General features: G+C 43.7%; 1 protein-coding gene across 1 annotated transcript in view; it reads right to left on the minus strand.

Moving 5' to 3' along the window:
* Nucleotides 1-12,683, minus strand: part of PELI2 (pellino E3 ubiquitin protein ligase family member 2) — a 64,890-nt gene that overhangs the window by 51,383 nt on the left and 824 nt on the right. The gene's annotated exons all lie outside the window — the stretch shown is intronic.

The raw sequence follows: 12,683 nt of genomic DNA on the forward strand, positions 1-12,683 counted from the left end.
GAATTTTGCATCTCACTGCAGTGCAGGAGGACGTGCAAGTACAGATATAATGTCTCCTTTTTCTGTGGGTTTTTGCAGATACCCAAATTCTTACCTGTCTTCCCTCTCCCAGCTAAAGGTTCTGGACATGCATTTCAGAATATGAACAGCACATTCCCTTGCTACTCTGTCAATACTTTGGCATTCTATCCATAGCAGTATCTGTAAGGGTCTCCCACAAGTGTTTTACCTTCCTCCCACAGCCCCAAAAAAGCAGAGGAAAGAGCTGCAGCATTTGCTTCTGGTATGTAGAAATCTCTCTGGCTCTACCACCTTGAGGGGGAGTAGAAGATATGAATGAAGTCCAGAAACACTCACACTCCATCAGTTTGTTTCAGTACCTTTGCCTGTAAAACTCAGACTAAGTCTTCTGGAACTGTCCTTTATAAAGGAACAAGCCTGAAGTCCATGGGAGAGAGGTATTCATGTCTGGACAAATCCCAAACTTCTCCTTTTGGCCAAGGACAAAAAAATCCTCCACCAGGCTATTTTACAACCACTTGGAAAGGGAGACTTTCCACCTCCAGGAAGTTTAATTTTGAGTAACACAGAATACTAGTCCTAGTTCTGCAGCGAGCTCATTCATGAGGCAAAAGTATGAGGCTGCTGAACTACACAGGACATTGTTTACAACTCCCAATAAAAAGTTTCAGGTTGTGTTCAGAATGACTCCAAAAAGCCAGTTTACCAAGAAAAGCAGACACTTGGAGCTATTCTTCAGGGACATCTTTTTCCACTGAAAAGGCAGAGAGGAACTGATCCAAAGCAGAAGTACAGACCACCACCAGACCCTTGCCCTGTAGTTCATGAAGGCCACTTAGGCTTCTCCAGGACCCCAGTCCCAACCACAGCAGTTCTGATCCCAAGGCACTGCACTGACTTGCACACACAACACAAGGAACATTTGCTGCATTGAAGTTTTCAGCTTCAGAAACACCTGTGACAGACCCTATGGTGTGGCCCAGGCTGCTGCTGGGCATTACAACACTCTTCTACATCCATCCCTGAGTTATTTGGGGTGGCAGTTCCCACTCACTCAAAGCTGACATCTCACCGTTGTTATTACTCCTGCAGGCAGTGGAGGGGAAGCAACAGCAGTGACAAGGAGAACAATCAAAAAACAAGGAGTTTCATAAGCCAGAGAACCAGCAAAGCATGATTTCCTCTGGGTACATGTCTTACAGTTGGATTCCTTCTTTGTCTACTATGGTGACAGCTCCAAGTGAAGCTTTTTCTCCGAGGTGAGAATCGCAGTCACAGGGATTCCCCGATGCCTAAGGAGGTGGGGGCTCATTCATCTCACAGCCTCTCCTCAGCTGAGCTCAAGCAGCATTGGGGAGGCTCTGGAATAAAATCAGTTCAGTGACACTTCATTCCCAGTTCCGGAGAACAACTTCACCCGTCACCGCATCTCCCAGGAAATCACGGCGTGTTCATCAGAGGCAGATAGAAAATGCCTGGGATAGGGAGCTAAGAGTCAGGAAGGGTGAGGATGTGGTGTCCTCCTGCAGGAGGACTGCCCAGCCAGCCAGGAGGAGCAACTACCTCACACCTGTCTCCACTCCAGCCCTTTGGGTCCTCACCCCAAAACTGACCATCATGTTCTGCCCCAACATCTGCTCTTTGCACCCTCAAAAAGGCATCAGATCCTTAAACAGATTATCCCACACCAGTTAATCCCAGCAGTCCCACAGGCTACCAGCAGTTGCCATGACCAGTTTGAAACAGGCACTTGTTTAGACCTTCTCTAGATTTTAATTCTCTAATCTTTTGTTGTTGTTGTTATTTATGCCAAGACAACCTGCCCATCTGAATAGTCTTATCTGGACTTTTGTTCTTCCAAAGCGAAGGAGGATAATACAAACAGAAAAATAACAGGAAGCTAAAAGGTCCTGTCAAATTCTGCTCGATATATCACTTTTTATTTAAATTGTGACAACAGCTGTCACGCTCTGAATAGGCCTGTACATCAAATAAACCCCATCCTTCTCCAAAAAACAGGCAACAGAATATGTAAAGCCTAGGAGTAAAGGAAGAAGAAAAGAAAAAATATGCATTATCTCCAACCAGGTCTTTAGACTTAATAAAGGCTAGGGGTGGGAAGTTATCTTTATTTAAGTAAACCAAAGGTTGCTTACTGTCACTTACAGAGGCTCCACTTAATTCATGCACAAGTAATGGCAGCAGGAGGGTGGAGAAAATCCCTTTGTACATCTGGTTTCAATGAACGAGTTGTTGTTTTTACAAATGGATACACTTATTTTCTGGCTATTAAAGAGCATCATACATTCTTATCTCTTAGTTTAACCCAACCAAGAGTTTTGCTCTCTTGACTTATGCATGACAAACTGATCTCTAATGCATTTCTCAACCTCTGCACAGCACAAAGCACCCCACTTTTATGAACTGATTTCATCAGTTCACAAAACTGAGACAGCTGGTTTTTCTCAACTGTCATCTCCGCCCAAAACTTACAAATCAGCCCATACTCCTTCTGGCTTGGGTCTGAACAGAGCCTGCAACTGGAACCCAGCCAACCCCAAATCCAGTTCCTTCCTTCCTGCCTTCATGCCCAGAGGTGAAAGAGCAAATCACTTTTGCCTCAGAGATCTGCCTACCCTTTAGCAAAGTATTATTTTACAACTGTTCTCTCTGTGCTGAGAGATTTCCAGTAGGCAAAGCCATAACATAAACCAGGCTCCTCCAAGGAGTTTAAGGTGCAAACCAGCAATATCTGACCAGAGGCCAATTCCTGATTTGAAAGTCACATTGCACATAATAAACTAGGAGAGTGCACTGAGCTTGACTTAGATCCTGCTAATCACTTAAACCCCAGCTTTGCTTACAGAGGGAACTGTATTCTTTGTAGTCTTCCTGCATCCTTACATGGAAAGGATTTTTTTGCTGTATTACACCAGTCTCTGCACGTTGGAAACTCAAAACTTGCCATAAAACTCAATGTATGGCACTCCAGTACTGCAGCTGGAAGTGGGATTGTGCAAACCAAGAGATAAGGCACAGCTGAGCCAGCAATGGAACTGCAGCATTTTGTGCTCAAACACTGAAAGTAAGGCACAAAACACAAGTCAAAAGTTAAAGCTCTTCTGCTCTGACAGCAAGCAGCCCGTGAAAATACTGAAAATACAGCTTATTTATCTTTCATAGGCAAAAGGAGAAACATACCCAGAGCTTTTGGGAAAGCTCTATCAGAGCCTTTAAATGGGTGCAGGAATTCACTACCAAAAAAGGTTAGTTAAGAAAGTACTTGTGAAAATTATGAAAATTGTTCCATTTGCTTCATTTGCTGGTAGTTTTTTGGCAAAGTCCACCAAGGTACTGACAGCACATTTAATTAAATCTTCTGGCAGAGTCAGATGAGGGAACACTCTTAGGAGGGAAGAAATCCTCTGTCTCCACTGCAGTCCTGCAGCAAAGCACTGCAACCTTTCCCAGCACAGACTGGTGGTTCTGGAATGGGACTTTGTGCCCACAGCCCAGGACAGAAGGCCACACACTAAAATCTAAAATCATGAATCAAAACTCACTTCCTGATGCACTGGGAAACTACTCCAGCAAATTTTAAGATTCAGAAAGCAATTCCAAGTGGGTATTACACATCTGTTAGCAGAAAGGTTAGGACAAGCACAAGGTAATGAATCCCATCTAGTCTGAGAGATTTCTCTTCAACATCAAAATGATTTTTAATCCAAGTATTGAGCTGCACAGTATTTGCTCTCAGAGGTCAAACATGGACTAGGAGGAAGGCAAGTTGGAAGTACAGTAACACTTTGGTTTATTAATCAGTGTTCCATAAAACTCCACAGTCACTCTGTGAGGTACTGAACCTGCCACAGGATGTGCCTGGAAGCAGGAACCATGGAGCTCCTGGTATCTGTCAACAGCTCAGCCTTTCCTGTGAAAGGAGGACGTACACACACTGCTCCTGTTTCAAAGGCTGTGGCTCCACCACCCTAAATCAGACACCAACAATCAAACTAAAGTCATGCTGCTGCATGTGAAGAAATACAGCTGTGCTTATATCAGAGTTTCAGCCCATTAACTTCTGTGTCCAGACTAAACACTGCTTTCACTCTTCCTCAGGGCATGTGCTGGAGGGTTTGCACATTTGGTCTCCAGTTTATTTGTAATACACAAGCAGAGATTTAAGCTTTTCCAGCTTCAATTTGTTTACTTTCATACAGTGACTAATTGTCTTCACAGTCAGTACCACTTTGCCTTCATCCATGACATTCCCATGTCCTAAAAGGATACAACTCCTAAGTTTGAAGCCTACCTGTCGGTTGAGGCATGACTAAAGCCATCCACTTTGAAGAATAAAATTGTTTCATGACAGTTTATGAACTTACTGGATTCTAAAAGACAGCACACATTTGTGGGTGAAGAGTAATTTGAAAGCCTACTAAGCACATCACAACAGTTCAATAAGTGTTTCAAAAAGTTAAAAAAAACCACAACATTTATCAGAGAAAAGGACTCTGCCAACACTACTTTGTCCTCAATTCCTTGAATGTAAAGAGAGTAAAAAGAATTTTGCAACAGCAGGGATCAGTTAATATTACAATACTCAAGGAGACAACCATAATGCTTCTTGGCTTTCTCCTTTTAACCTACTATGGGCCAGCTGTTTCTAATTTTTTCCTACCTGTCCCCATTCCTTGGGACAATTTGCACCACAGCAAACTAACATTTTACAGCAGTATTTGTCTCACTGACTGCTTGCACCTCTGTTAAATACAGTTAGTTGCTGCACAGCAATGTAGCTATATCACAGTTAACATAACCAATAAATATGACACAAGAACATTAGGTCTTTATTGACAAACACTTAGTGAGGACACATTCCTCATTCCCTAGCACAGGAAGCCTTCTTACACATAGATTAGGAACAGTCCACATCTACTTCACCCTCCTTGAAGCACCCAAGTTGTACCTACAGTGGGGTCACTGTGCCTAAGCCCAGTATTAAAAATTATACTGTTAAATGAGGAAAAAACCCATCTAAAGCAAATTACCTTCAGAAGCACAAAACAGAGCCTGCCTGCTTTCCCTCTCTGCAGGAAGAACAAACTGCTATTGAGAGAGCAGCAATGCCTGATAGGTCCTTCAGCCATCAGCACCTTCCTATCACACCTCATCAAACAGAGCTCATCTCCAAACCACTTTGCTTCTAATACAAGGAACTCTCCATCATTGGAGGTGTTGTCTGTATCCATTTGCACAACTGCTGTTCATAATACGTTTCAGCCAGATGACATTTCTGTTGTGGAACAGAGGAAAGCTTTTAGCTGAATTACTTTATCTGCACCATGAGCCAACAGCTGCTGTACCACTCAGCTGCACACGAGCTTCCCAGTGACCTCTCCCAGGGCTTCCAACGCTGGGATATGAAGAACTGCACAAAACTTCATTGCAAGATAGCTGATACTTGCTATTCTCAGGAACAGAGGTTACACTAGTCAGAAAATGTAATTGCAGAAGCATTGTCTAAGCGTGTAGACAATGCAAGTCCAGTGTCACCTTGTTCACACACCACTCACAGCCCAATCACACTAAAACCCCGTGTCCTCCTGCCCCACAGCCCCTCAGGAAAACATCTTCAAAGACTGAATATTTATATTACAACTGCTGTAGCTTCACTTGTCTCCTGCAAGGATTGTCTTCTTGTATCCTGAGCTCTGTTAGCTCCAGACAACAAGTGCTGTTGGCGTTTCTCAGTCAAACCTAAAGAAGGTTTAGTCTGAGTGCTGAACTCCCAGCACCACAATGCCTACTCAGACATCAAGAAAACCCTACAAACAGTTTACTCCCTGCTGTCCTTCCCTGGTCTGTCTATGGTTTTCAATCCCATAACCAGAAAGGCCCCATTAAACGGCCATCAACACCACAGAGACCCAGCCAGAGAGTTATTTGCAGAGGTCATATGACAAGGTTAAATGCACATCTGGCCATCCAGGGAGGATGCAGGATGCAGCACTGCCCCAGCTCCTGCCCTGCCCTCAGAGCACACTAATCCACTGCCTTGGAACCCCTACTGCTCCTCACTGTACTCCTTGCTTAACACGAGGACCGAGACTATTCCAGGCGACCGAGTAATAGGATTTAAACAGTCTAATCCCAGCTGTTACTTACAGTTTGTCACACAAGTCACGAACTGGTCCCCCAAAGTACGTGAATGTCACTATGAACTCAAGCCCCAGGACTGACCTGCATAAAGCTACACCAGGAGATGGCTAAAAAAAAATAAAAATACGATGCCAAAATAAGAGGCATAAAACTCTGAACTGCATCTTGTCAAGAAGGAAAAAAAGCATCTAAAGAAAAAGCAAGGCCCCTTCAACACGGTATTAGAATATGCAGGTGACAAGTGAAAAATGCAAGGGCACCACTTAGTGATGTCTTTATAAAACAAACAAAATGAGCAGCTTTGCCTTTAGAAGTCTCTGGAAGCAAGGCATGCTTTCCATGCCAGCATTCCCATCCCTGTCCCTCAGAGTTCCAACACAAGTCACATGCAAGGTTTTCAGTGGTGACCTTGGGACAGAGCGAGAATAAACACAAGGATTTCTGTTGGTACAAGGAAAGGCATCCTCAACACAAATGAGATTTAGGGTATCAAACAGTACAAGTGAAAAAGGATTTGACAGCACAAAGTACACTGGAAACCAGCTAGAGATCCTGCTGGGAGCTCAGACCAAATCCTCCTCTGCTTTACTTGCCTTGCTGACCACAGGACAAATACCCACAAGTATGACAGTGCAGAATAACCAGACACAACTCTAGATCACATCATTAGAAGCATCTCTACTGAACAAAAAGTAGAACTGCAACTAAAAACCTAGAGGAGTCGTCTTTGGAAGGTTTCATACCTGTTTCAGCCAAAGCCACTCAGGACAAACTCAGAGCCAAAGCATGTGCAGACAACACCAACAGGAAATACAACACAAGACAAGCCTCCCTACACAGCAGGTGCCTACAGGCACCTCTGTAGTATTTTGCAAACAGCTGTAAAACTTCTCTGCTGGCACTGTGAACTTGTGAACAAACCCTACACCTTCAGCAAGGCACCCAGGCTCAGGGCTGCACCACGCTCACACCCCTCCCCATTAGCTGGGAGTACAGGAGAAGGTTGTATCTTCTCAAAACTGCACTGATACCTGTTATCACCACTGAGCAAGTTAGAGAGCAGCATTAGCTCCATAATAAATGGGAATAAACCAGCCATAACTTGGGTTTGAACTGGATAATAAAAAGTTCCTGAATTCTTAGGGAAAATCTGTTCCCAAGCAACCTTGTAATCTCAGTTGTAAAACAGCTTGTTGTTAAGAAGGAGCGTGAAATAGCTTAAGGAAGATACTGCTTTCAGCAACAAAAAACAAATCTTAGCAGCCTAGAAAGTCATTTCTAGGTTTATACGCATATTTTAAAGTAGAGCCAAGTGGACTTTCCACAGTATTTACCCACTTATAAATTTCAGCTGAAAATGGAAAACTATGAATCCCTGATTCTGCCATGATGGGAAAGGAGCAGCTACTTGGTTCTACACAACAACTGCATCAAAGGCAACAAAGTCTTACATTTCTCAGACTTGTTTACTCAGAGTAAACTGCCTGTTTTCCATATATTAAGAAAAAAATCCCCTTAGTCTTCCATTTCCACATGTGTGACTTCCTGCCTGTACACACCGAGGGGATTAGTTTAACTTCCAGAAGGCTCTCAGTTTCCTTTTTAGAACAAACATTAAACATGCAGATGTTTGATGCTCTGATTTGCTTCAACAAATATAGATTTTAGCTTCTGGAGTCTGATGTTTCTGCTCTCTTGATTTTACATGGGTACTGAGATGCTGTGAATAAAGCCTACAGCTGGATACAAATCTGCACTCAGAGAAAGTCAAAAGTACTCCAAGGAATAGGAGAATTGCAGAAAACCAACTTGAGTATGTTTTCTTTCTCAGCTTAAACGAAGCAAAACCTTTGCTCTATCCAGTCATGCACAATCTTTCACTGAAAAATCCACAAATCTTTCTTCAAATATAATCCTTTCTGCTATGTTTTTCTACACTGCAGTTGATGTTCTATTCAGACACAATACTTCTGGTGTTTGATTAATCTACTTGCAAGTTCTGAACTGACCCTGACCACACAGCCTCAATGTGCAGCATGTAAGACCCACCATAAACTGAGCACGAGGCATAAAGGTCTCCAAGAAGCCATTGCCAATATCAAATAAAAAAAAAAAAAATCCATTTCTCCAGAACAGCAGAAACTGCTGGAGCCAGTGATTCTCCAAGAGAATCCTGACCTTGAAGGTATTTAAAGGGTGCCTCTCGTTATCTCTACAGTTGCTCCTTTAAATGAAACTAAAGTACATTTTTAAATAAGGCTTAAAAGCAGAACCTGAATCACCCAAGCACTTTCACCAATATACCTACACCATTTAGTGCAGAAAATAACAGAATTGTTAAACAAAGCTTCAGCTTGATATCAGGCAACAAATCTATCCATGTGCAAACTAGGACCCCAATTTAATTCCACAGCCAGGATCCCTCTGCCTTCAGTCCACAAGAAGCAGCAAAGAGCTGTCAAGGACAAGCAGAGACACCACGTTATGTCTGCATTTGTCAACACCACTGCAAAGCTGCAGCAGCTTCCTCGTGAACTGCACAGCAAAAGAGCAACAACAGTTACCTGAAAAGCCAAACAGGTAAGTTTAAAAAAAAAAAAAAAAAAGGAAATGTGCTTATGAACAGAAAACTCTTCAGAAACTTTGTTTACCCTGTCAGGGAGGTAACAGTGAAGGAGCAACTTCAATCAGTCAGAAAAAGCCACTACAAGAAAGGAATTCAGTAATGCAGGTCCTTTCAGGTTAACAGGGAATGACTGTTTCAAATCTAAAGTTGCTTCAAGTATAAAGTGGTCCACCCATCAGAACAGCTTCCCAAAAATTACCACAGAATTTATCACTGCAAACACAGGTGAGAATGTTCACAGAATCCCTGAATGGTTTCAGTTGGAAGGGACCTTAAAGAGCATCCAGTTCCAACTCCCCTGCCATGGGCAGGGACACCTTCCACTAGACCAGATGGCTCCAAGCTCCAACCTTTTATTCTGCTTTTCTCAAAAGGTTAAATTTAAGCAGAACTACAGCCTGTTTATTTGAGGTTGTTCAACAGTCCACATTAAACAAAACTCACATAATTCATAGCAGCTCCTTTGGGCCTGAAGGCTCCCAGTTTACCAATTCATTTATTTTAATGGTTGACAACGGAAAATTTACATACAAAATGTTGACAGCAATCCCAAAGTGACCACTGCAACAACACTAAGGAACAGCCCATAGAATTTTGTGTAGTTAGATAAAAAATTGATTAGATATTGCAAAACCCATTAAGCCTGTAAGACAGAGGGCTCCTCAGCTGAGGATGCACCAGGCTGCACCTCCTTGCTAATGAGTAGCAAAGAAATTTTTGATTAGTAACAAATATTCCATTTGTGTGCACACAGCTATTAGAAACCCCATCCAAACCCTTCAGAACTGGCTGCAAGGCAACAGTCAAAATATCCAATGTCAGGTACAAAATCCTTCACTGCTGGAGAACTCAGCCATTGGCAAACACTCATGTCTTTGGTGTTCCTCCTTCAACTTACATCTTTTTAATCAAGTGAGTTTTCTGAGAGGCCACAGCTGCCCATGGACACCACCCAGTCCCAAAGCAAGGGGGATTTAAGGGCACCAGGCCACTGACACCTGCCTTCAGTGACAGCACCTTCTGCACCAGGGACCAGCTCCCACAGAGGAACAAAGCCAGGCCTGAAGGACACATGGAATAAAGTCATCAGAGCACAGTTCAGAGCTGGGGACAAAGGGGACCGGGAGGAAGGGGACAGGACACACCTCAAGATGTCAACAAGATACCAGACAAGTCAAACAAAAGCTACTGACAAACAATGCACTGACACCGAGACACTGTTCAGGTACTTGTTACCGCATTCAGCATCTCCTCAGCTCCCTCCAGCCACGCGTTCCAAGAAATACATAATGAGCCTTTACTTTGACAGGACTTCAAACAAAGCTGCCTTTTCTTTTTTTCTTCCCCCCTCAAAAAAAAATTAGAATATGAATGCTTCTGCTCCACCAAGAAATCCAGAGCCTTTTGTGAGCAGATGATGCTCCGAGCAGATGTACTACAAGCAGATTCACAATCGAGCAGATGATCTCTTCTTTACCAGCCATCTTGACCTGCCTGGCTCGATTTACATAAACTGTGCCTATTCACTACAACATCGATTATGTAAAACTCGGCAAAACCTTGACCAAACACGCAGTGCCACATCACTGGCAGGGCAGACACGTAACGGCGCTGCTGGGAGAAGGTTGTTGGAAATGTGTTTGCAGCAAGGACCGGCGTGAAACGGCCTGGGCATCACTTGGGCTCACGTTAAGGTGCAGACGAGTAACCACAACTATTGCGAGACAACACAGCAACGTGTCCTGGTGGTAGAACCACCTACTGCCAAAAAAAACCCCAAAAAACGCCTCCCCCCCCCTCTGATTTAAAGGTCAACGACCTCGCCTTAATACTGCTGAGACAGAGTAAGAGCAAAAGATAAAGGGAAAGTTTTGTCATCTTAAAAAACAGGACTCTCAGCAGCTTGCCAGGTGTGCCAATTCCTTTGTTCATCACCCTTTTCACCACCTAATTTAAAAGTCTCGTAGCTCAAGACACAAGTTATTCATCAACATCACAATCAAGGCTTTTTTCAGAAAAACAACAACCCACACAGTGTCTCAAAACAGCTTTTTTCTTTCCCCCCTCTTTTCAAATCTAGCTGCGAGGCTGCGCTATCAATTTTAATCAGGCAGTTGTAAGAGGAGCTGCTTCGCTTCTGCCAGTCCCCAGGTCTCGATTTCACTATGGAGAGGAGAGCAGACTTACATTGTCTTATTTAAATCAGGCTCCAGATTACAAGATTTTAATACAAAACAGGTATTAAGAGGTTTTTTTAGCACTCTGAACAGATGCTTAAGCCGTTCCAAGAGTTCCTAGTCACAAATGTTGAGTCACCAAAGAAAGAGAGATATGTTTGCATTATTTATGGCACTACAGACAACATTCAAGATATCTCCGATAGGACATGCACTAATTAACTCCTGAAGTGGCAAATGGATCTTAAATCTCCAGTCTTCGGTTCAAAAATGAAAAAATGCAGTTCCTGAAGTCATGGAATTTCCTGGACTGCTTCCATCATGTCTCCCTATTCCCACATCCCGGCTCCCAAGCACATTGTGTGAGCAGTGACAGCAAATGCCCCATTGTTTCAGCGCAGTGACCAGAGAGACTCAGCTCCCCGTTCACAGACTTCTTGTTCCCGACTGCACTGCAGGGACAGGAGGGTCTGTTTGCTTTTCCACTACATGCTACACCTCAGGAGATGTAACCTCAGCAGTTCCACAGAACAGCTGAAACTCAAACACGACCTAAACTCAGCCATATGAAGTTTATTTAAATTTCACTGGCATGTTTCAACACACACAGTGAAGATCAAGACCCCGGGAGAACCGATAAGCAGAGATCAATGGGTTCCCATGTTAAAGGCAGAGCACACCAGACTTTGCCAGGTTAAGATCAGAGCCAAAACATTTCATACTTCTGTACTTTCAACTGCTGCTAAAAATAGTAGGGCAACAGAAAGGAAAATGCTTCCAGCTGTGCACAAAGAGCCTCTGCAGCACAACATCAATTTATGCACTCTAATTTAATTAAAGATTCAGCATTATACTATGACTTTATTGTCAGAGACAGTGTTGCACAGCTGAGCTCACCCTCCATTTCCACAGCCGAAACACTAAGAACATTTCTTTATTAAATTCAGTGTGATATGGTTATTTCTAACGAACCGAGTGACTTAAATTCAAGGATTTCAAGTACCAGCTACGCCACGTCCATGGGAGCAGCTGTATCTTATTCCCCGGTAACTGCATCTTGACCCAGTCTCGTGACAGGAAACATTCAGAGCATCCCTTAAGGAAAAAAGGGTGCACTGCTGGATACGAGCACCCATCCTGGGCTGCTCTTTTCCAAACAGTTGTTCCGCAGAGGTGAACGCAGCTCTTTTTGAAACGACTCGACCAAAACAAAACAAAAATCCCTAAGAAGCCAGAACAGGGTTTCCCACGACCTTGCAGCAAACATGTACCAGATTCTCGGGGGGGGGGGGGGGGGGGGGGGGGGGCGGGAGGGGGGAGGCTGAGGTTGTTCTGCCTCCACGGCTGGCTCGAAACCTCTCTGCTGTGTTTACGTATAAAAATTATTCCATTAACCATACGTTTCCACGCGTTAAAGTATCAGAATTAAGCATCTCTTGTAAGGGTTCAGAAGGGCTCTCAGCAAGCGCGGCTTAGACGCTTCTCCCTCATCTGCTTCCGCGGCGCTCAGCGAGCTCGAACAGCAGGGCAACGGCGTAATGCCAAGCGGATTACTTTAAGATCCATATCAAGCCGAGAAAATAAACATTTCCACTACGAATCTGAATATAAGCACTTCACCCTCCTCCTCCTCCTCCCCCCCCCTCCCCTCCTCGTTCCAAAGTCATCTCCCCCTGCCATCTGCAAGGAGGACGCCG

The sequence above is a fragment of the Chiroxiphia lanceolata genome, chromosome 6 (assembly GCF_009829145.1).
Source record: "Chiroxiphia lanceolata isolate bChiLan1 chromosome 6, bChiLan1.pri, whole genome shotgun sequence".
Classification (NCBI taxonomy): domain Eukaryota; kingdom Metazoa; phylum Chordata; class Aves; order Passeriformes; family Pipridae; genus Chiroxiphia; species Chiroxiphia lanceolata.